The 23825-nt window shown below is 44.1% G+C and overlaps 1 pseudogene across 4 annotated transcripts in view; it reads left to right on the top strand.

Moving 5' to 3' along the window:
* The window catches only part of LOC147099998 (UDP-glucuronosyltransferase 2C1 pseudogene), a 31546-nt pseudogene extending 8019 nt beyond the window's left edge, over window positions 1-23527 (top strand). The window contains exons 2-5 of one of the 4 annotated variants that reach the window (XR_015073803.1): window positions 8160-8332; window positions 10806-10893; window positions 20287-20375; window positions 21124-23527. The product of XR_015073803.1 is annotated as a UDP-glucuronosyltransferase 2C1 pseudogene, transcript variant X1 (transcript). Of the gene's footprint in view, window positions 1-8159; window positions 8333-10805; window positions 10894-17064; window positions 17195-20286; window positions 20376-21123 lie in introns of those variants that run through there. The other 3 variants (XR_015073804.1, XR_015073805.1, XR_015073806.1) reach the window with 3 other exon arrangements.
* The last annotated feature ends 298 nt before the right edge of the window (window positions 23528-23825 follow it).

Consider the following 23825-nt stretch of genomic DNA (forward strand, 5'->3'; position numbering starts at 1 on the left):
ATCCCTGTGGTACCCCACTAGTCACTGCCAGCCATGTGGAAAAAGACCCGTTTATTCCAACTCTTTGCTTCCTATCTGCCAACCAGTTCTCTACCCAAGACAGTACCTTACCCCCAATTCCATGTGCTTTAACTTTACACGCTAATCTCTTATGCAGGACCTTAGCGAAAGCCTTCTGAAAGTCCAAATACACCACATCCACTGGTTCTCCCTTGTCTATTCTACCAGTTACATCCTCAAAAAATTCTAGTAAATTAGTCAAGCATGATTTACCTTTTGTAAATCCATGTTGACTTTGTCTGATCCTGTCACTGTTTTCCAAGTGCTCTGCTATTACATCTTTTATAATGGACTCTAGCATTTTCCCCACTACCGATGTCAGGCTTACCGGTCTATAATTCCCTGTTTTCTCTCTACCACCTTTTTTAAATAGTGAGGTTACATTAGCTACCCTCCAATCCATGGGAACTGTTCCAGAGTCTATAGAATTTTGGAAGATGACCAGCAATGCATCTACTATTTCTAGGGCCACTTCCTTAAGTACCCTAGGATGGACTAAAAAGACTCCAAAACCTGGAGAAAAAAAAACCCCCACCATCAACTTTTTACAAACTCACTCCAACTCCCTGCAGTAATCAAGCAACCAGCAGCACCTGCTCACTCCTAGCCCCTCCCAACTAGAGAGTGCTACCCACTGAACCACAGCTGACACTGTGAGCACAGGAGAGTTTGTCAATTCTTTAGTCTTGAAGTTAATCCTGCTCCAAACTTGCTGAGTCATGCAGCAAAGTCCCCTGTAGCTGCGAGCAAGTTCTATCAGCTTCATATCTGAGTGTTCCCTCCATAAAACAGACTGGCCAATGTTTGTGTTTGTAACATTGAAGTTGAGATTTTGCCTCTACTTATGGGAAAGGGTTTTGAGGTCTAATGGCCTTGGGTAGAAAATCAAGTGAAGCTCTTCATTCTGGGTGTGGCTCTTTCTGACATCTTATGCTGTGTTTGTTACTTGAGTTTGAGTTTCTGTGCTCATTTTGGGATGTAATTTCCAGCAGAGCTTCTCTACCTTAGGAGCTTGTGGCAAACAGTCTGAAGGGCGGTGGAGGCTCAGTCATTGAGTATATTCAAGACAGAAGTCGATAGATTTTTGGGAATATTAAGCGAATCAAGGGATATGGGGATAGTTCAGGAATGTGGAGATGAGGTAGAAGATCAGCCATGATCTTATTGAATGGCGGAGCGGGCTCGAAGGGCCAAATGGCCGACTCCTGCTCCTATTTCTTGCGTCTCATATCCCAAATCCTTATTGAAAACAACACCCTCCACCTTTCTAATACTTCCTTCCCATGTCAGGGAGCTCCCCCCCCCCCCCCCCGCCTCCTATGGCATGGTTTTCCATCCCCAGTCTTTGGGATCGCTCCATTCAGCTTCTCCTCCCTCCCCACCCTGACCAAAAATCACTTGTAAGAAATCCTGAGGCTTGAATCATCTTAACAGGACAGGATTGTATTTTTGGAACTTGAGGGCTGGCCAACTGGACTGAAAGGGTCTTTCCGCTCAACAAAACTAAAAAGAGTGAGTGAACATTGCGCATTAAAGGAGAAAACTGAACAGGGCATTGACAGGTCTAATGACAAATATTATATTTTAAGTTGCATGCAATATAATAAGTGGACAGACTGGAGAAACTGGGGTTGTTCTCCTTGGAGCAGAGAAGGCTAAGAGGAGATGTGATATCGAGGTGTTTCAAATCATGACGGGTACTGATAGAGTAAATAAAGAGAAACTGTTTCGAATGGCTGAAGGCTTGATAACCAGAGGCCACAGGTTTAAGGCGATTGGCAAAAGAACCAGAGACGACAGGAGGAAAACGTTTTTTATGCAACAAGTGGTTCGGATTTGGAATGCACAGCTTAAGGGAATTCACAAGGGAATTGGATGAATACTTGAAGGAGAAAAATTGCAGGGATATGGGGAAAAAGCAGGGGAGTGGGACAATCTGGATTGTTCTGCGAGAGAGAGCAGGCGCAGACTCGATAGGCCGATTGGCCTCCTTCTGTGCTGTGCTATTCTCTGTGATTCAATAGGTTGCTTTGTGGTGTAGTTCAGAGAGAATTGAGCCAAAGGCTCGAGGGGCAGTTGTATCCAGGCAGAGCGGCAGCGTGCAGCAGTGTCTGTCAATGTCTTTGAATCCTTCCCGAGCACTCACAAGCTTGCTCAGGGTGCGCACGATTGCTACGACACACTTTAAACAATCCCAGACTCCATCCCTTGGCTGTCCATTTGGCTCAGGTGACCACATATCCGCAGCATAACAAAGACCACCTACTTCCACCTCCGTAACATTGCCCGTCTCCGCCCTTGCCTCACCTCATCCACTGCTGAAACCCTCATCCATGCCTTTGTTACCTCTAGACTTGACTATTCCAATGCACTCCTGGCTGGCCTCCCACATACCACCCTACGTAAACTTGAGGTCATCCAAAACTCGGCTGCCCGTGTCCTAACTCGCACCAAGTCCCGTTCACCCATCACTCCTGTGCTTGCTGACCTACATTGGCTCCTGGTTAAGCAGCACCTTGATTTCAGGTTTCTCATCCTTGTTTTCAAGCCCCTCCATGGCCTCGCCCCTCCCTGTCTCTGTGGTCCCCTGCAGCCCCCTGAGAGTTCTGCGCTCCTCTAATTCTGCCCTCTTGAGCACCCCTGATTGTGGTCACTCAACCTTTGGTGGCCGTGTCTCCTGTTGCCTGGGCTCTGGAGTTCCCTCCCTGGACCTCTCCGCCTCGCTGCCTCTCTTTCCTCCTTTGAGACGCTCCTTGGAGCCGTCTTCTTTGACCAAGGTTTTGGTCACCTGCCCTGGTGTGTCCTTGTGTGGCTCGGTGTCGAATTTTTTGTCTTGGAGTGCTCCTGTGCAGCACCTTAGGACGTTTTGCTGCGTTGAAGGTGCTATATAAATACAAGATGATGATGTTGTTATAAAATTTGCCCAGGGACAAAAAAGTTGCTGGGAGGAGTTTGTGGCGCACTCAGGACAAATAAAAATTAGAGGAACATTGGTAATGAGGGCAGATTGAATGGAGACTTGTGTAAAGACTTGCAGCATGTTGAATCTGTTGTAGAAATACAGTGAGGAAGAGTTTATGGCCGAGGGAAGATAACTCTGTAAGGTGGGAGCTTTTCCTGTACATTTGAAGCTGTCAACTCAACAGCTGATTCAATGGCCACTGAACTCCCGCCTCAGCTTGACAGACACCGATGACATCAAACTTGGGGGGTGTGGCAAACAGTGAGGATGATACCAATCGACTGTAACAGGACATAGAAAGGCTAGCAGAATGGGCAGACAAGTGGCAGATGGAATTTACATTTTGGCAGAAGGAACAGGGAGAGGCAATATACACTTAATGGCACAGTTTTAAAGAGTGTGCAGGGACAGAGGGACCTCAGAGTTAATGTGCATAGGTCCCTGAAGGTGGTGGGGCATATTGAGAGAGTGGTTAGCAAAGCATATGGGATCTTGGGCTTCATAAATAGAGGTATTGAGTACAAAAGTAGAGAAGTTATGCTGAACCTTTATAACGCGCTGGTTAGGCCACAACTGGAGTATTGCGTCCAGTTCTGGTCACCACACTTTAGGAAGGATGTGAAGGCATTTGAGAGGGTGCAGAGGAGATTTACCAGAATGGTTCCGGGGATGGGGGATCTTAGCTACAAGGACAGGTTGGAGAAGCTGGATTTGTTTTCATTAGAGCAAAGAAGGTCGAGGGGTGGTTTGATAGAGGTGTACAAGATTATGAAAGGTTTGGATAGGCTAGACGGGGAAAGGCTGTTCCCACTAGTTGATGGTACAAGGACTAGGGGACATAGATTTAAGGTTTTGGGCAAGAGATGCAGGAGGGAAGTGAGGAAAAACTTTTTTACGCAGCAAGTGGTGAGGACCTGGAACTTGCTGCCAACGGAAGTGGTGGAAGCGGAGACAAGGGGAGACTGGATAGGCACTTGAGGGAAATAAACTTGCAGGGCTATGGGGATACAGCGGGGGAATGGGACTGACTGGATTTCTGTACAGAGAGCCGGCACGGACTCGATGGGCCGAATGGCCTCCTTCTGTGCCATTATTCTATGAGTATGACCATTAATTATTGATTCACTTATAGCCCCTCCATACATATAGCGACACCCTCCACCAAATTAACAGTTTCCAGTTTCCTGGCCCTAACCGTCTCCTTTTCACCATGGACGTCAATCCCTGTACGCCTCCATCCCCCACCAGGACAGCCTGAGGGCTCCCCACTTCTTCCTTGAATGCAGGCCCAACCAGTCCCCATCAACCCCACCCTCCTCCACTTGGCTGAACATGGTCTCACATTGAACAACTTCTCCTTTGACTCCACTCACTTCCTCCAAATAAAAGGTGTTGCTATGGGAACCCGTATGGTCTTAACTATGCATGAATTTTCGTGGGATTTGTGGAACATTCTTTGTTCCAGTCCTACTCAATTACCCTCTCTCACCTCTTTTTCCGGTGCAATGATGACTGTTTATCGGTGCTGTTTTCTGCTCTCATCTCGAACTGGAAAATGCAATCAACTTTGCTTCTAATTTCAACCCTTCCCTTGCCTTCATATGGTCCATCTCAGACTCTTCCCTTCCTTTCCTCGACTTGTCTGCCTCCATTTCTTGGGATAGGCTATCGACCAATATCCACTATAAGCCCACTGACTCCCACAGCTACCTTGACTGCACTTCCTCCCACCTTGCTACCTGTAAGTACTCTATTCTATTCTCCCAGTTTCTCCGTCTCCATCGCATCTGTTCCGACCATGCCCCCTTCCATACCAGTGCTTCTGATATGCCCTCCTTTTTCCTCAAATGAGGATTCCCCTCCACTGGTTGACAAGGTCCTCGACCATGTCCATTCCATTTCCCACACTTCTGCTCTCAGCTCTTCCCCTCCCTCCCAGAACCACGATAGGGTTCCTCTTGTCCTCACCTTCCACCCCACGAGACTCCACATTCGATAGATCATCCTCCGCCATTTCTGTCACCTCCAGTGTAATCCCCACATATATATTTTGGCCTGGCCTCCTTTTTGCTGAGTGCCCTGTGGCTGGATTGAACCCAGAATATGAGCATGTGGGGCAATTGAGATGGAACCCATCTGGGGTTCTTAAGACTGGGTCCTGGCCTGAACTCCTGCCACCACCCCAAAAGAAATTGCCAGCATTTCTATAAGATCAGCTCTTAATAAATTAACCTACTGTGTGAAGGAATGAGCCATACCTATTCAGAAAAACACACCATCCTATGAACAGAATTCTGACTTTATTAAAACATGACAAACTGGGTTTAAAAATCTAAAAAGCCTCAATGACACAAAGCTGTAAGCAGAATACAGGCTTTTGAGATAAGAATCAGTTGTTGACACTGAAACAATAGCCCTATTGAAGTAAAGGGTTAGAGCTTCCAGAAAGTCTGAACGTTGGGAAGAACACAATACCATAACCCAGTTAAATTGTTTTAAACCAACACTTTGTAAACAGGCACATGAAAGAGCACAATGGTATAATAAGGTATCATAAACCAACACTTCGAGAAACAGAAACACAGAACATTAAAGAAACATATGCCTTCATAAATATGACATCAAATGAAAGACAGGAGACATAATTCTTCATACAACCAACTAAGGTAGCTAGGAAGACAATCATGTACTCAGTTGAAGTGTTTTTAATTTACATGTTGTAAAAGATACAAACAGAAGACTTTGTAAATGCGACATCAATAGATGCCCCAAGCAATCACACTGTTTTTGTGTTGAACTTGGAACACATAGGAGATGCGCAGACTGCTTACAACCAGCTAAGGTGACTTAAGAATTGAAGTCTTTTGTAAAAATGGCATCAAATAAAAAACTACAATCACATTGTTTTTATGATAAGTTTTGAACACCTACACAGCAGACAGAATTCTGCATGCTACCAGCTGAACTGACTGTAAGACTAGCAGGGGGTCAACAGAAAGATGATGAGATAATTAGCTTACATCAGCAGAAAACTTCAAAGGATATACCACTGAAAAAAGGGTATAAAATACAGAACTTTCAAATAGGAAGACAGAATTCGCTGGAAGGGGCAAAGTGATTCTCAGCTTCAGAACCACTCTGTAAGCCTACAGCTCTTTGAGTCTTGGGTAATCAAAGGTATTTGATTTTGGTGGCTATCCTGGATTAGGAATAAGTAAGAAATGTAAAAATGTAATAAAGTTAAGATTTTAGAATAAGGATCTCTGAGAATAAGAATTGTAATCTATTTGTATTTTGAACTGTTAAAGTTGCGATTGAATCACCAGCTGTAATTACATTTCGGTTCTTTACTAAATCTATATATTTTTAGAATTGTCTCACATAGTACTTCTGTATCAAACTCGCAAACTCAATCTCTGTACACTCTTTGGTGAGGAGTTGCAGAATTCTGGGGGAGTTTTCCAGACCCTCATATTATCTGGAAGGTTACAGTCTAGTTAAACTTATTAAAAGTGCTATCTGGATGACGGTAACATCTTCAGGTCATTCCTTTCCTTTAGGGAGAGATAGTCTGGACCTTTAGACCCAATTAAGCGTCTTATAGGATTCGGCTATCTCTAACTTTAGTTGAAGGTGAACGTCTGGGGAATACGCCTGATCTGGGGTAGCCTGAAAAGGGCTAGGACTAGTAATTATCCCTTCAATTGAGCAGGGAGGCCCTCAGAAACAGTACCAGCTGTGCCTTAGTTTTCACTGTTTGACTGATGCTTCAAAGGTATTCAGCTCCATTTCCATTGGCACCTGAAACTATCCTGTTAATAACCTGAACCAAAACCTTAATCCCAACATGGAGGCAGATGAAACCCAAACCCAAAAACAAGAGAGAAACAAACACATTTTATGTTTGCATTTGGGAAAGACCAATGTTCCAAGCGATCAACTAGTTTAGCATAACTTTTTGCAGTAAATTAAATCCACTTCTTGGCCGCGATTTCGCCTACCTGAGCGGGTTCATGTGGGAGAGGGCGGTGGTGGGATCAATCCCGCTGCTGCGTTGATCCCACTGGAAAAAAAAATCTTCCCATAATGGGCCTTGTGAAGCCCGCCCTGCACGTTTCCCAGCCCAATTAAAAGGTGCGGGATATGGTGACGTCAGCAGATGATGCGATTCTTGCCGATATATTTAAAGGGGCCATGGCCCCATTTGCTTTCAGTTGTAATTTCACAGAATTCAGTGCTGGGAGTGTCTGTAGGTGTGCACAATGTGCTCCCAGTGCCAAAGAGCTGCGCCTCGGTTCAGTGATGAGTCCCTCCATCATCTTGTGCAGGGAGTGACGGTACGTAGGGAAGTTTTCTTCCCTACTGATGGTAGGAAGAGGCCTCCCCAGGAGACGAAGGCAGCATAGCTGCAGATTGCGCAGGAGGTGACAGGCATGTCCGTAGTCGTTTGGATCTGGGTGCAGTACCACAAGAGGTTTAATGATCATCTAAGATCAGAAAAAGTGAGTATAAAGCCATACTTGATGCTACGGTGCCTGTCATCACTTCTCTGCATTGCCGTCTCTACTCCTGCACAATGTTATTCACCTCAACATCCCTTGGACCTTCATCCATCCCTTTCTCTCTATCTACATTATCATCTTAATATGCTCCCCTTACACTCCACCTCATCGTAATGCAAAGACATCAACTAACAACACAAAAGGATGCTACTTGGTATTGGCACTCCACTGCATCATCGTCTCCCTCTAAAGCTCTATCCCATTCCATTCCTTACACTCATTCCATCACTCTCCCTCAACCTTTTTTTTCCCTCCTTGCTGGAAAAGAGAGCCCACAATAAGGGGGAGAGGGAGAGAATGGGAGGAGGGCCTCAAGTCATGGTCTTTCTGACCATTGCAGAGGAGGCAGCACTGGATATCACTGGAGTGTTCGACCAGCCAGAAGTGGGGGACAGAGAGAGGGACTCATTAGAATAACCTGGTGACAGAATTATTTCCATATACTTGCATAGTTTTCATCAGTCACTCATATGGGGTCTAATGTCAACAGGAATTGAATGCTCATCATGTGGATAACGGTATGTGTCTGCAGTCGCCATCTCATATATCTAACTGATGTCTTTACTCTCCCACAGATCCATCAGGAGGCTCCCCCCTCACTGTCCAGGAGGAAGAGCCTCCTGCCTCTGAGGGCGCAACGCCACCTCGTACAATACAAGGCAAGCCAGCACCAGTGCAGAGACGCACACCTCGGTGGGGCCGCTGCGAGATACAGTAGCGTTGTCACCTGGTGTAGTACACATCACAGGTGAGCAAGAGCAGATGGTGGAGACAGTGACAGCAGTGGCGACTCCTCGTCAGAGGGCGCAGGAGTCTCCTAGCTCTGCTCAGCTGCATGCAGACCGTGCGCCTCGGGTCCATCCAGGAAGAGGGCGATCCTGGAGCTGTAGGTACAAGTGCAGGAGGCTCTGGAAGGTTTCTTGACCGCGGTGACTGAGTGTGCAGAGAATGGAGGAGTCTATCTCAAACCATGAGCACCACCGTGGTGCACTCACTGGCAACTATAAGTTCCTCCATGGACAGGATGGCCACCTGCATGGAGAATGTAATGTGCCAGTCTCGTGAGAACATGGTCTTACTTCAAAGTAGTTGGGCATCTATTCAGGAGAGAAACCAGAGGCTCACAGATGTTCTTTCTAGGAGGGGTATCAGTATAGACATGGGCCCTCATGGCCTCACTTAAGTGCAGCAAGGTGCTCTCCAGGTACGTGCTAGCAGGGAAGTGCAGGTGGCCCACGAGAGCGATGATGGTGGGAGGGGACATGGAAGTGGGGTCTCCTCTCCAAGCGCTCAGACTTCCACCCCCTTACCAACCCCTCGCTCAGAACCCCAGCTGACACCAGGAGGAGCAGACTTTGGCGGGGCCCTCACAGGCTCCAAAACCCAGAGGACAATCGCCAAAGGCGTCTAAGCAGGGGCGCAGCAGGGAGGCGAGGAGGCTGTGTCTACCTCTGCTGAAGCCACAGGGATAGCACCACATAGAAGCACTTGGAAAAGAAAGATCCCACACAAATAGTCACAAGGGTAGTCATGTAGGTGTGTTTTTCAATATAATTGTGATGTTTAAATTCTATGAATTAGCTGTAATAAATCATTTATTTGTCACACTTTGCAGTCCTTTTTCAAATGTGTGTGCTCAAATGGAAGTGGCAGAGTGAATGGTCAGGGCTCATTTGAGCTCCACCAATGGTGGCGAGAGTGAAAGGAATGGAATGGTCATTGTTGGACTGCTCTACGGTGTTGGTGTGGGGTGATGCCAACCTGCGTACGCCTGTGGCAGCCACATGTCTCAGCTTTTAAATTTATGTAAATGTGCCATTGATTAGGGCATCCCTGGTGTAAGGGCAGCAATGTGGTCACATACTGGTCGCAATGGCACCTCCGGCTCCTCCAGGTCTTCCTCACCATCGTTTTGAAACTCATGCTGTTCCTCCTCCTTCTCAGGGGATGTGCGCTCTACGCCGTCTTCCTCATCCAGCGCTAATCCTCGCTGCTGCGCTATGTTGTGCGGGGTGCAGCAGACCACGACGATTCTGAAGGTCCTGGCTGGTGCGTACTGAAGGGCTCCTCCAGATCTGTCGAGGCATCTGAAGCACATCTTCAGCATGCCTATTGTCTGCTCAATGACACTTCTCGTGGAGATGTGGCTTTGATTATAACGTCCCTGAGCCTCGTTTGTTGGCCTCCTCAAAGATGTCATGAGCCACGTCTCCAAGCAGCCAGCCGGAAAGACTGTTTGGCAGTGCGAAGAGCTGAGGGACAGTGGACTGGCGCAGGATGTACGAGTCATGGCAGCTGTCAGGGAACTTGGCGCACACATGGATGATATTCCTACGGTTGCAGACCAACTGCACGTTGAAGGAGTGGAACCCCTTGCGGTTGACAAAGACTGCTGGGTTCTGATGTGGTGCCCTGATGGCCACGTGTGCCGTCCATGAAGCCCTGCACCCATGGGAAGCCAGCGAGAGCGCCAAAGCCAAGTGCCCGCTCATTGACACTGCCTTCATTACTTGCAAAGTGGATATAATTGGCAGACTTGTTAAAGAGGGCATCAGGGACCTCTGTGATGCATGTGTGGGCGGCTGACTGCGAGATGCTGGAATTGTCTGCTGCAGATGCCTGGAAGGAGCCTGAGGCGAAGATGTTGAGGGTGCTGGTGACTTTGACAAAGACTGGTAAGGGGTGTCCACCCCTTCCTCTGGGCTGTAGGTCTTGCTCCAGCAATATGCAAATATCAGCGACGACCTGGCGCGATAGCCTGATCCTCCTTTAGCATTGCTGCTCCATCATGTTGAGGAAGCTGATCCTCTGCCTGTATACCCTGTGTTGGGGGTACCGCCTCTGGCGCAGTGCAGGCCTGCGCTGGTGCCCTCTGCCCTGTGCAGCATCAGGTGGTTCAGGAGAAGGTTGGCACTCTTGCCGCTGCTGCTGGTGTGCCTGGTTCTGCTGCTGCTGCGACTGACTGTCATCAGATTCTGAGGACCAAGGTGCGAGAGCATAAGTCATGCCCATTCTGATGTTATATATGGCGGCTGCTGTTGAGATGACAGAAGCAATCTGTCAATGGTGAGATAGGTTGTTCCAAGGAGGTGACAGTGGATAGAGAGTTTACTCCCAAACTTCATAAACCTCAAAAGTGTGTTCCAAATCGTGAAGGCTCCAGCTTCTCAGATTGGAAAGTGAACAGCTGTGAAATGCTAGCTTTTATACCACTTTTGCAGCTGTCAACTATTCAGAGGAATGGAGATTCATTGACAGCCTTCCGTGATCCCCGAGCGCCGCGAACCTCATGAAAAAGCTGGTAAAATGGTAAGTACATGGTAAAATGGTGTTTAAATACCTTTTAACAAATTCTTAAGTATCTGAATTGGTATCAGGTCTGTAACGCGCAGACAGACACGACACTTGGGAAACTGACAATGGAGGCGGGTTGATTTTTGATTTTGACAGCGGACCCGCCTCCGAACTCGCCCTCTGAGCACCGGCAAAATTCCGGCCCTTGGGCGGGCTTCAGGACGAAACCCAGCATTTCCTGCATTGGACACAGCACAGCATAGTTATTTATTTTAAATGGCTTACCATCAACATTAAACACGTGCCAATTGAAAAATTCACTCTTGTAAATCTGTTACCAATTTCCACTACCAAATAAATGTGCCCAACCCAGCACCTTTCCCACAAACATACCCTTTTCCAATTTAGCCATTCTTACCCTAAATCGGCCTTTCCCCTCTCGTATTAATGTTGGGGGGGAAAGTTACTTAAAAAGTTTGCCCATGCACTAATATACATTGGTACTGTCCTTGAAAATGAAACAATTCAGAATCAAGGGGTTAATTCTAAAGGCAATGAAGACTCGGGACACTCTTCATCTAAGTTTATCAGTTGTTCATGCCATCAGAAAGATAATTGTAAAACTTGAATAATAGATCACGTGAGGATCAATATTACACAATCAGAAATTTACTTAGCCTTTGGACCAAGCAGTTAGATTCAACTACTGCACTCTTACTTTATATGAAATCTCAGCTACCTGGAATACAAGACGTTTTACAGCGCTCGATCTGTGCTTCATCAGGAAGTGTAAGATTACAATTCCATGACAAAGAGTTTTTTTAAACTACAAGTTAAAATTAATCTTTCAGAGATGGCCAATAGCCAGCCTGAGGCTAGATAGGCAGCAGTGTGTTTAGTTTCTGTACGAACTGCTGTTCAAAAATAGTACTCGTGGAAATCGGAATTAAACCAGGGCAGCAGCAGAGGCCCAGACTTCTGTTGTGGTGCCCAGACTTTCCTTCAGGGGCAATGTTCCCTTTAAGCTGCGTGGTGCTCTGCAGCTCCCATGCCGCCAGCTCACCGGCTTTTAACTAGGAAAATCCGCGCATGCACACTATTTTCAGTGGGCCGCGCAGTAAAGGGGCCGCACACCCAACAAAAAATTAAAGGGAACATTGCACAGAGGAGCACTCCTGCTGCTATGGGCCCCACTAAGAAACATTAAAAAAAATTTTTTTATCGCAGCGGGCCTCATTGGCATCCCAACAGCTTTACCTTGCGGGGTGACTGCAGCAGGTGCTCCACTAAGGAGGGTGTTAAAATTCCACCAGAGTCCCATGTATGATGTTGCACCCAAACTTGCGTTTATTAATGATCTCCACTGGAGTCCGGTGGGACCCTCATCCACCACGAAAAATCAGCAGCGTTAAAATCGCAGCTTGGCGGGAACAGAGCGGGAACATTTCTCCTAAACTCTCCCTTCATTTTTTGATGATATCAACAGTGCAACAGGGACTCCTGCAAAAGTGCCGTGTAACCGGGACTCCTGCACCTATGGCCGTGTACGGGGCTCTCGTACCTTGGTTGTCTGTGTTAGAAGCATAGAATCATAGAGTTATACAGCACTGAAAGAGGCGCTTTGGCCCAACGTGTCCACGCCGGCCATCAAGCCCTGTCTATTCTAATCCCATTTTCCAGCAAGTGGTCCGTAGCCTTGTATGTTATGGCATTTCAAGTGCTCATCTAAATGCTTCTTGAATGTTGTGAGGGTTCCTGCCTCTACCACCCTTTCAGGCAGTGAGTTCCAGATTCTAACCACCCTCTGGTTGAAATTTTTTTCCCTCTAAACCTCCTGCCCCTTACCTTGAAACTATGCCCCCTGGTTATTGACCCCTCTACTAAGGGGAAAAGTTCCTTTCTATCTACTCCCCTCATAATTTTGTACACCTCAATCAGGTCCCTCCTCAGCCTTCTTTGCTCTAAGGAAAACAACCCCAGCCTGTCCAGTCTCTTCATAGCTGAAGCTCTCCAGCCCAGGTAACATCCTGGTGAATCTCCTCTGCACCCTCTCCAATGCAATGACATCCTTCCTATAGTGTGGCGACCAGAACTGCACACAGTATTCCAGCTGTGGCCTAACTAGCGTTTTGTACAGCTCTATCATAACCTCCCTGCTCTTATATTCTATGCCTCGGCTAATGAAGGCAATTATCCCATATGCCTTTTTAACCACCTTATCTACCTATCCTGCTGCCTTCAGGGATCTATGTACATGCACACCAAGGTCCCTCTGATCCTCTGTCCTTCCTAGGGTCCTACCATTCATTGTGTATTCCCTTGCCTTGTTAGTCCTCCCAAAATGCATCACCTCACACTTTTCAGGGTTAAATTCCATTTGCCACTGTTCTGCCCATCTAACCAACCCATCTATATTGTCCTGTAGCCTGAGGCTTCCCTCCTCGCTGTTTACCACTCCACCAATTTCCGTGTCATCTGCGAACTTACTGATCATACCTCCTACATTCATATCTAAATCATTAATGTACACTACAAACAGCAAAGGACCCAGCACTGATCCCTGTGGTACACCACTGGACACAGGCTTCCAGTCACAAAAACAACCTTCGACCATCACCCTCTGCCTCCTGTCACTAAGCCAATTTTGGATCCAATGTGCCAAATTACCCTGGATCCCATGGGCTCTTACCTTCTTGACCAGTCTCCCATGCAGGACTTTGTCAAAAGCCTTACTGAAGTCCATGTAGACTACATCAACTACTAATGGTCACAGTGCTGACGGTTCTAATATTGAAGAAATTTTGTAACATCGCTCGGAAGAAAAAGCAAAAAACTCAGTAAGATTTATCCTTTCGCATTGGGAGAGGGGCTTTGAGTTCTTTCGATACGATAGTAAGTTTTAATCCAGTATCTAATGCATGCAGCCCCCTTTCTAGATATCATGAATTTTAACAAAGGCTTTTAGGAAAGTGTCACAGGAGTGGCATGTCAGTCAATAGTAGTTCTGGTGTGTAGATATGGAAAGGGAATGCTGCACTGAAATCAAATTTTATAGGAAAGAACAGCATGATTTGTCAAGTATAATTCAAAACTAGTCATCATATTAGTTCACGTGTCGTTGGGAATGTAAAATAAGAATGTGACACTTCTGAGATTCACTGGCGGAGAGGCCCATTTCCTCCACAATCATCCTACCCACTCTCTAATGGCCAAAGAGTTCCACCACAGCTCTCTCTGTCAGCATGTTTGGTTCCTCTACCATACCCTCCATTGGTGTTGGTCATGGCCTGGCAAGTTGAAGTCACGTTTCTCTTTAGTGAGCTTCACCATACCCTGGAAATATTTCCTCAGCTGCTGCCTGGGTCAGCTGGTGTTCAACTGCCTTGTCATTTCCCCCCAAACATTCTCTCTAGCAGTTGGGTTGGGGGTTTCGCCCCCTGTAGACAGTAATTCCTGAATAATGACTTACATTTCCACGTCTGTAAATCAATTTGCTTCTCGTTTTCCCAGCTACACTTTCTGATCAGTAAATTTGGATTATGGGGTTAACTGTGACTGTCGGAACTCGGCTCAGATAGGATGGTCTCATTTACTGAAAGGCAGATATCATGTTGGTGCTGAGCAGGAATTGCTGCATTCCTACATGTTGGGAAGTCACATGACTTGTGGAATCATTTCCTTCATTTGGTGGGCCTGAATGTACGGCAGGCGTAAACAGCAGGCCTCACATATGCTGCTGTGAACTCCATGCATTGCCACACCATTATGTATTAAAAGTGCCATAAAAATGTACAATGGTGTCTGTTAAATAGTTATCAGAAATTCTGCTGAAGTCTGGGAAAACAGAAAGAATTAATTATAAGAACCATGGGTCCTTCTAAGACATTCCTGCTAAGGATCTTCTACAGTTAGCATCAGTGATCAGAGCTAGAAACACTCAGGATTGTCGAGGTTAAATGGAGGGTCATGTTTGTTGAACAAGATAAGAACAACATACTCTTACTGTCTGATTTTAAAATGCAGTTAAGTATACAATCATAAGTATTAATAAAGAAATGTTACTGTACGATTTGTCTGTCTTTGATGATTTTGGCAAGTAGAACTTAACTCTTCCATGCATGCATCCAAACAGGGAATTGATGGTCTGTAGGCTTACTTACAACAATATAAACTTTAAAGTAAAATTTGGGCCAGTCGATGTAAGTCAGTTAAAGTAAGCCAAACTTAGGCATCTCGTGCCTCTCTCATACTGGTCAGTAATTTTCCGAATGGTTTCCCTGCTGCTTTTTCCATTAAAAATGTTCTATTATTGTCTGTTTCTTTAAGTTTATAATATTGTAAGTAAGCCTACAGACCATCATTCACTTAAAACACCTCCCCACATATAGCTACACTGTTAGAAACATAGGAGCAGGAGTCGGCCATTCAGCCCCTCGAGCCTGTTCCACCAATCAATTAGATCATGGCTGATCTGTTTCTTAACTCCATCCTCCCGCCTTGGTTCCTTAACCCATAATACCCCTGCCTAACAAAAATCTATCAATCTTAGATTGAAATTTTCACTTCATCTAGCCTAAAAAGTTTTTTGGCGGAGAGAGTTCCAGATTTCCACTACCCTTTATGTGGAAGAAGTGCTTCCTGACTGTCTTGTTTTGCACACTTTGTACAAAAATAATAAATTGCAGGACAACGGAGTATTACAGTTTAAGCTCTTTTAATGAAGCATTAGGTTTGTTCTGACTCGCAGCAGTACAGCACCCTGTGGACAAGATGGAGTCCGGGCCCCTGGGTCTTGCAAACAATAGCAGTCCTTACAGATGCCTGCAGGCCAATGACAACTCAGCATGTGATCACATGTGAATATAATAGGTATTCCTTACAGATGCCTGCGGGCCAATGATAATTCAGTATGCAAATGCTACACTGACATCACCCCTGAACAGCCTAGTTCTAGTTTTAAGGTTATGTCTGGAGTCCTCAACAAAGGAAACGCTTCTCTCTATCTACCCTATCGGCTCCTTTTAATCATCTTAAACACCTCAATTAGATCGCCCTTTAGTCTTATATACTCAAGGGACTACAAGCCTAGTCTATGCAACCTGTCCTCATAATTTAACCCTTTAAGCCCAGGTATCATTCTGGTGAATCTGTGCTGCACCCGCTCCAAAGCCAATATATCCCTCCTGAGGTGTGATGCCTAGAACTGAACTCAGTACTGTAAATGACGTCTAACTTTAGATAACTGTAGCATAATTTCCTCTCCTTTGTATTCCAGCCCACTTCAGATTATATCATTATTTAGTGTCCACTACAACAACAACAATTTACATTTATATTGGACCCTTAATGTCATAAAATGACCCAAGGCACTTAACAGGGGATTTATTAAACAAAATTTGACACCGAACTACACGAGATATTAGGAGAGGTGACCAAAAACTTGGTCGAAGAGGTAGATTTTGAAGAGCATCTTAAAGGAGGAGAGAGAGGTAGAGAGTCCGAGAGGTTTAGGGGGTGAATTCCAGAGCCTAGGACCGAGGTTGCTGAAGGCAAGGCCGCCAATGGTAGGGCACTGAAAATCGGGGATGTGCAAGAAGCCAGAATTGGAGGAGTACAGAGATCTCGGAGGGTTGTAGGACTGGAGGAGGTTACAGATATAGGGCAGGGCGAGGCCATGGAGGGATTTGAATACTAGTATGAGAATTTTTAAATCGAGGCATTGCTGGACTGGGAGCCAATGTAGGTCAGCGAGCACAGGGGTGATGGGTGAACAGAACTTAATGGAGTCGGTGGCTAGAGAATGGAGTTTATGGCGGGGACCAAAGACAATGGCTTTGGTTTTCCCAATATATAGTTGGAGATAATTTCTGCTCTTCCAGGACTGGATGTCAGACAAGCAGTGTGACAATCAGAGACAGTGGAGGGGTTGAGAGAACTGGTGGTGAGGTAGAGCTGCATATCCTCTGTGTACATGTGGAACCTGATGTTGTGTTTTCAGGTGATGTCCACGAAAATGGAACAATTCAGAATTAAAGGGTTAATTCTGAAGGCAATGATGACTCCGGAAACATTCCATCTGAACTTATATGTTACAAAGATAATTGTAAAATGTGGATAAAAATAGCTCACTTGAGGAATAGATTACACAGTCAGAGATTCACTTAGACTTTGAACCTATCAGTTGGATTAGATTACTGTACTCTTTCCTTTAATTGAAATCTCAGCTATCTGGAATACAAGACTTTCTACAGCGCTTGAACTGTGCTTCATCAGTAAGTGAAAGATTACAATTTCATGACAAAGAGTTTCATAAACTGTAAGTTAAAATGAATCTTTCAGATGTGGTGAATAGCCAAATATGGTAAGGTCAGTGTAGTGTCCGAGTATAAATAATACACGGACTGCAGGAGAACAATAATAACAGGTATTTACTGAACAGAAGGTAACTTAAGACTGAAGTACAGAAGCCTGCTATGGCTTTATATACAGGGGTGGTCACTGCCGGTACTGCAGTATAGAATCAGTTCTTCTCTTAAAGGTACATACACAACAGTCAGATATGCAGCAGTGCATTTAGTTTTTGTACGTACAACATTGCAGACGCCCTAACTACAATGTTCCAAAGTTTGCTTGACTTACAAACTGTTCCTTTAGATTTTAAAATTGCACATATCAATCTGCTCTTTAAGAAAGTTGAGAGAGGGAAACCAGGGAATTATAGCCTAACAACTGTTGTTGGGAAATTACTAGAGTCTCTAATTAAGGATAGAGTGACTAAACACCTTGAAAATTTTCAGCTGATCAGAGAGAGCCAGCAAGGACTTGTAAAGGGTAGGTTGTGCCTGACAAACCTGATTGAAATTTTTGAAGAGGTGACTAAAGAAGTGGACAGGGGAATGTCTATGGATCTGTGTTGGGGCCTCAACTATTCATTATATTTATTAACGACTTAGATGATGGGATAGAGAACCACATATCCAAGTTTGCTTTTGACATAAAATTAGGTGGCAGTGTAGATGGAAGCATAAAATTACAAAGAAATATTAATAGATTAAGTGAATGTGCAAAACTGGCAAATGGATTTCAATATCGCCAGGTGTGATATCATCCAAGTGTGATAACCTAGCAGTTAAAATCTCCTAGGCCTCTGATTTCCACTTCCACACGGGATTGCTCTCGACACCCACTGGCTTCCTGCCAGGACTTAAAATCAACCCTCTTGTTTTTCATTGCTCCACCCATTAGCACTTTCTATCAGTATCTCAGGCTACCTGTTTGTTGCTTTTGTTTAATTCGGATTTCCCCAAGTACGATTTTTGAACACTTGTAGGAATAGGAGTAGGCCATTTAGCCCCTCGAGCCTGTTCCACCATTCAATGAGATCAAGGCTGATCTGTGACCTAACTCCATTGCCCCATATCCCGTAATACCTTTGGTTAACAGAAATCTGTCAATCTTGGAGTTGAAATTAACAATTGACCTAGTATCAACTGCGTTTGCAGAAGAGAGTTCCAAACTTCTACCACCCTTTGCATGTAGAAGCATTTCCTAAATTCACTCCTGAAAGGTCTGGCTCTATCTTTTAAGCTATGTCCCCTCATCCTAGACTTTCCAACCAGCAGAAATAGTTTCTCTCAATCTACCCTATCAGTTCCCCTTCATAACTTGAAAACTTCGATCAAGTCACCCTTTAAACTTCTAAATTCCAGGGAATACAACCCTAGTTTGTGTAATCGCGCCTCATAATTTAACCCCTGGAGTCCAGGTATCATTCTGGTAAATCTACTCTGCACTCCCACCAAGCCCAATATATCCTTCCTAAGGTGTGGTGCCCAGAACTGAAGACAATACTCCAAGTTTGGTCTAACTAGCTTTGTATAGCTGTAGCATACCTTCTACCCCCTAGTTATAAAAGCCAGCATTTCATTAGCCTTTTTGATTATTTTCCATATCTGTCCATGGCATTTTAATGATCTATGTACATGGACCCTTAAGTCTCTTTGGACCTCCACTGTTTTTAGCTTTTCACCATTTAGAAAGTACCCTGTTCTATCCTTTTTAGGTCCAAAGTGGATGACCTCACATTTGCCTACATTGAAATCCATTTGCCACTGTTTTGCCCATTTACTTAATCTATCAATAGCCCTTTGCAATTTTATGCTTTCATCTACACTGCCTACAATGTCGCCTATCTTTGTGTAATCGGCAAATTTGGATATTTGACTTTCTATCCCATCATCTAAGTTGTTAATAAATACGGTGAATAGTTGAGGTCCCAACACAGATCACTGCGGGACACCACTAGTCATGTCCTGCCAATTTGAGTACCTACCCTTTATCCCTACTCTCTCTCCTGCCGCTCAGCCAATTTCCTAACCAGGTCGATAATTTGCCCTCAATTCCGTGGGATTCTACCTTAGTTAACAGTCTCTTGTTTGGGACTTTATCAAATGCCTTCTGGAAGTCCATATAAATAACATCCATAGACCTTCCCCTGTCCACTACTTTAGTCACCTCCTCAAAAAATTTAATCAGGTTTGTCAGGCATGACCTACCTTTCACAAATCCATGCTGGCTCTCTCTGATCAACTGAAAATTTTCCAGGTGTTCAGTCACCCTATCCTTAATTATAGACCCTAGCAATTTTGCGACAACAGATGTTAGGCTAACTGGTCTATAATTCCCTAGTTTTCCTCTCTTGCCATTCTTAAATAGCGGAGTGGCATGCACAATTTTCCAATCTAAAGGACTTTGGAAGATTATAATTAGGGCATCTGCAATGTGCTCACCTACTTCCTTTTAATCCCTGGGATGGAAACCATCTGGCCCTGGGGATTTGTCACTCTTTAATGCCATTATTTTCTTCGTTATTGTTATTTTACTTCCGTTAATTTTATTGATTCCCTGTCCCCGATTCAATATTCATTTCCTTGGGATTTCTGGTATGCTATCCTCTTCCTCTACTATAAATACTGACGCAAAGTAATTATTCAACATGTCCGCCATTTCCTTATCATTGACAATGTCACTGCTTTCTGTTTTTAAGGGGCCAATATTGCTCCTGACTACCCTCTTTTTCCTAATGTAATTGTAAAAATTCTTTGTATTGATTTTGATATCTCTTACAAGTTTTTTTCATTCTCCCTTTTTGTAGATCTTACTATCTGTTTTGTGGCCCTTTGCTGTTCTTTGTATGTTTCCCATTCACCAGGATCTGTGCTATTTTTTGCATTTTTGTATGCATTTTCATTTAGTTTTATGCTGTCCCTTACCTCTTTAGTTGTCCATGGCTGTTTTTTTTTGGCAAATAGAGATCTTGTTCCTCAGGGGTATAAACTGGTTTTGTATCACGTTAAATTATTTTTTAAGCATCTCCAACTGATCTTCTGTCGTTTTACCCATTAACAGATTTGCCCCGTTTACTGTGGACAGTGTCTGCCTCATCCCATTGAAGTCGGCCTTACCTAAATCTACCTTACCTAAATATTTTTTAAAAGGTGAGAGACTTGTAAATGTTGGGTGTCCTTGTAGACGAATCATAGAAAGTTAACATGCAGATACAACAAGCAATTAGGAAGGCAAATGGTATGTTAGCCTATAAGGGGATTGTAGTATAAGAGTAAGGAAGTCTTGCTGCAATTATATAGGGCTTTGATGAGACCACATCTGGAGTACTGTGTACAGTTTAATCTCCTTACCTAAGGAAGGATGTACTTACCTTAGAGGGGGTGCAACAAAGCTTCACGAGATTAAGTCCTGGGATGACAGGGCTGTCCTATGAGGAGAAGTTGAGTAGAATAGGCCTATATTCTCTGGAGTTTAGAAGAATGAAAGTTTATCTCGTTGAAAGGTATAACATTCTTAGAGGGCTTCACAGGGTACATGCTGAGAGGCTGTTTCCCCTGGTTAGAGAGTCTAGAACTAGGGGTCATAGTGGCTATTTAGGACTGAGATGAGCAGAAATTTCTTCACAGAGGGTTGTGAATCTTTGGAATTCTACAACCAAGAGTGCAGTGGCTGCTCAATTTTTGAGTATATTCATGACTGAGATCGATAGATTTTTTGGGTACCAAGGGAATTAAGGTATAGGGGGTTAGGGTGGGAAGGTGGAGTTGATGTAGAAGTAAAGCCGTGATCTTATTGAATGGTGAGCCAGCTCGAGGGGCCGTACGGCCTAAACCTGCTCCTAGTTCTTACGTTCTTATGTTTTTCAATTTATGTTGCATAACCAATATATCTATTCAGTTCTCCAACAGGATCTGGGTATCATTCCTTCTCAATATGGAGTGTCCTGGATGGAAAAGCAGATTATGGGTTGCTTATGTTCTTAGTATCATCAACACCCTGTCTTGTCCGATTACACAGGCGGCTAATATATTGGTTGTTCCTGTCGATGGAAGTCACTGGGTCAATATGAGAATTCTAATAGAAGAACTGAGACTTCATGGGCACGACATCAGTGTGCTTACTTTCTCACCGGCTTGGTACATCAAAGAAATGCCGGATCTATATCGATCCATTGCGGTTCAAATGCAAGGGAACTTTGGGGAAACTGAAAGTAAAGACTTTATGCAAAGTTTTGTACATAAGATACTGGAACCTTTTGAGAATGGTTGGACTACATGGGGCTTTGTTAAGTTTCAGTATGAACTAATGTCTTTTATTCGTGGCTGTCATCATTGGACTCGAGAGCTTACTATTACACTTTTTGAAAACAAAGGTTTGTTAAACCAGCTTGAAAATGCAAACTTTGACTTAGTACTTACAGATCCTGCTTTTCCTATAGGTCCAATGCTTGCTTATTATTTCAAACTCCCTTTGGTGTATAATGTTCGCTGGATCACCAGTGGAGAAGCTCATTTCCTCTTTGCCCCATCGCCACTTTCCTATATCCCAATCACTGGCTCACAATTGACAGACAAAATGAATTTTCTCCAAAGAACACAAAATGTTATACATAATCTTTTTCGAATATCCTTTTCAGAATTTCTCGCTTACCCCATTTACAATGAACTCTGCCATCGATATCTGGGCCCAGACACAGACATCGAGACAATTCTCCTCAGGGCAGATGTGTGGCTCATGAGAGTAGATTTTATATTTGAATTCCCGAGACCCACCATGCCAAATATTGTGTACATTGGAGGGTTCCAGTGTAAACCACCCAAACCTCTAGCAGCAGAGTTTGAAGAGTTTGTCCAAAGCTCAGGGAAGCATGGGATTATTGTGATGTCATTGGGGACCATTGTCCGCTCTTTGCCAATGCCTATGACAATGAAAATAGCAGAGGCCTTTGCTCAAGTACCCCAGAAAGTTATTTGGAAACATGATGGAAAGATCCCTCCCAACATAGGAAATAATACACTACTGGCAAAATGGATCCCTCAGAATGACCTACTCGGGCACCCCAAGACACGGGCTTTCATTGCCCATGGTGGCACCAATGGAGTTTATGAAGCCATCTATCATGGGGTGCCAGTAGTTGGCATACCTCTGCTTTTTGACCAGTTTGACAATTTACTTAGACTTGAAATCCGGGGTGCAGCAAAAGTGATTGATGTCATAACCATGCAGCCAACAGATCTACTGCAGGCCCTTAACGATGTCATAAACAACACATCTTATCGGGATAACATGCAGAAACTCTCTGCTCTCCACAGGGACCAACCAGAGTCTCCAATGGAGAGAGCCATTTTCTGGATTGAGTATGTTGCACGACACAAAGGTGCAGCACATTTGCACTCAGAATTTTACCGACTCCCCTGGTACGCTTACTATTGTGTAGATGTGGTGATCTTCCTGTTGTCTGTGTTACTAATGGTCACAGTGCTGACAGTTCTAATACTGAAGAAACTTTGTAAAATCGCTCAGAAGAAAAAGCAAAAATCTCAGTAAGATTTAACCTATTGAATTGGGAGAGGGGCTTTGATGTCTTTCAACTTAACAAATGAAAGTTTAAATCCAATATCTAATGCATGCAGCCCCCTTTCTAGATATCATGAATGTTAACAAAGGCTACTAGTGAAGTACCACAGCAGTGGCATGTCAGTCAATAGTAGTCAATAAGAAGAGAAGAGTCCTTGTGTGTAGATATGGAGAGGGAAATGCTGTACCTAAATCAAATTTTATAGGAAAGTACAGCATAATTTTTTAAGCATTATTCAAAACTAATCATCATATTAGTTCCTGTATGGTCGAGAACATAAAATAAAAACCTGACTCTTCTTGGGAAGTCGCATGACTTGCACAATCATTTTCTTCATTTGGTGGGCCTGAATTTATGACAGGCGTAAACAGCAGGCCTCACATGCTATTGTGAACTCCATGTACTGCCATAGCATTATGTACTAAATGCGCCATAATAAAGTTCAAATGAATGTAAAAACAGAGTTATTAGCGATTCTGCTGAAGTCTGGGAAATCAGAAAGAGTTAATTATAAGAACCATTGGTCCTTTCAAGACATTCCTGCTAAGGATCTTCTACAGTTAGCATCTGTTTCCCATCTGTGATCAGAGCTAGATACACTCAGGATTGTCAACGTTAAATGGAGGCTCATGTTTGTTGAACAAGAGAAGAACAACATACTCTTACTGTCTGATTTTAAAATGCTGTTAAGTATACAATCATAAGTATTAATAAAGAAATGTTACTGTACGATTTGTCTGTCTTCTTTGATGATTTTGGCAAGTCGAGCTTAACTCTTCCATGCATCCAAACAGGGAATTGATGGTATAATTTGGACCAGTTGATGTAAGACAGTTCAAGTAAGCCAAATTTTGGCATCTCGTGCCTTTCTCGTACTGGTCAGTAATTTTCCGGATGGTTTCCCTGCTGCTTTTTGCATTCTATTGTTATTGACTGTTTCTTTGACTTTATATTGTTGTAAGTAAACCTACAGACCATTATTAATTCATTCACTTATAGCACCTCCATACACATAGCTACA

This window comes from Somniosus microcephalus, chromosome 27, assembly GCF_052327205.1.
Source record: "Somniosus microcephalus isolate GS21.2 chromosome 27, FLI_Smic_1.0, whole genome shotgun sequence".
NCBI lineage: Eukaryota > Metazoa > Chordata > Chondrichthyes > Squaliformes > Somniosidae > Somniosus > Somniosus microcephalus.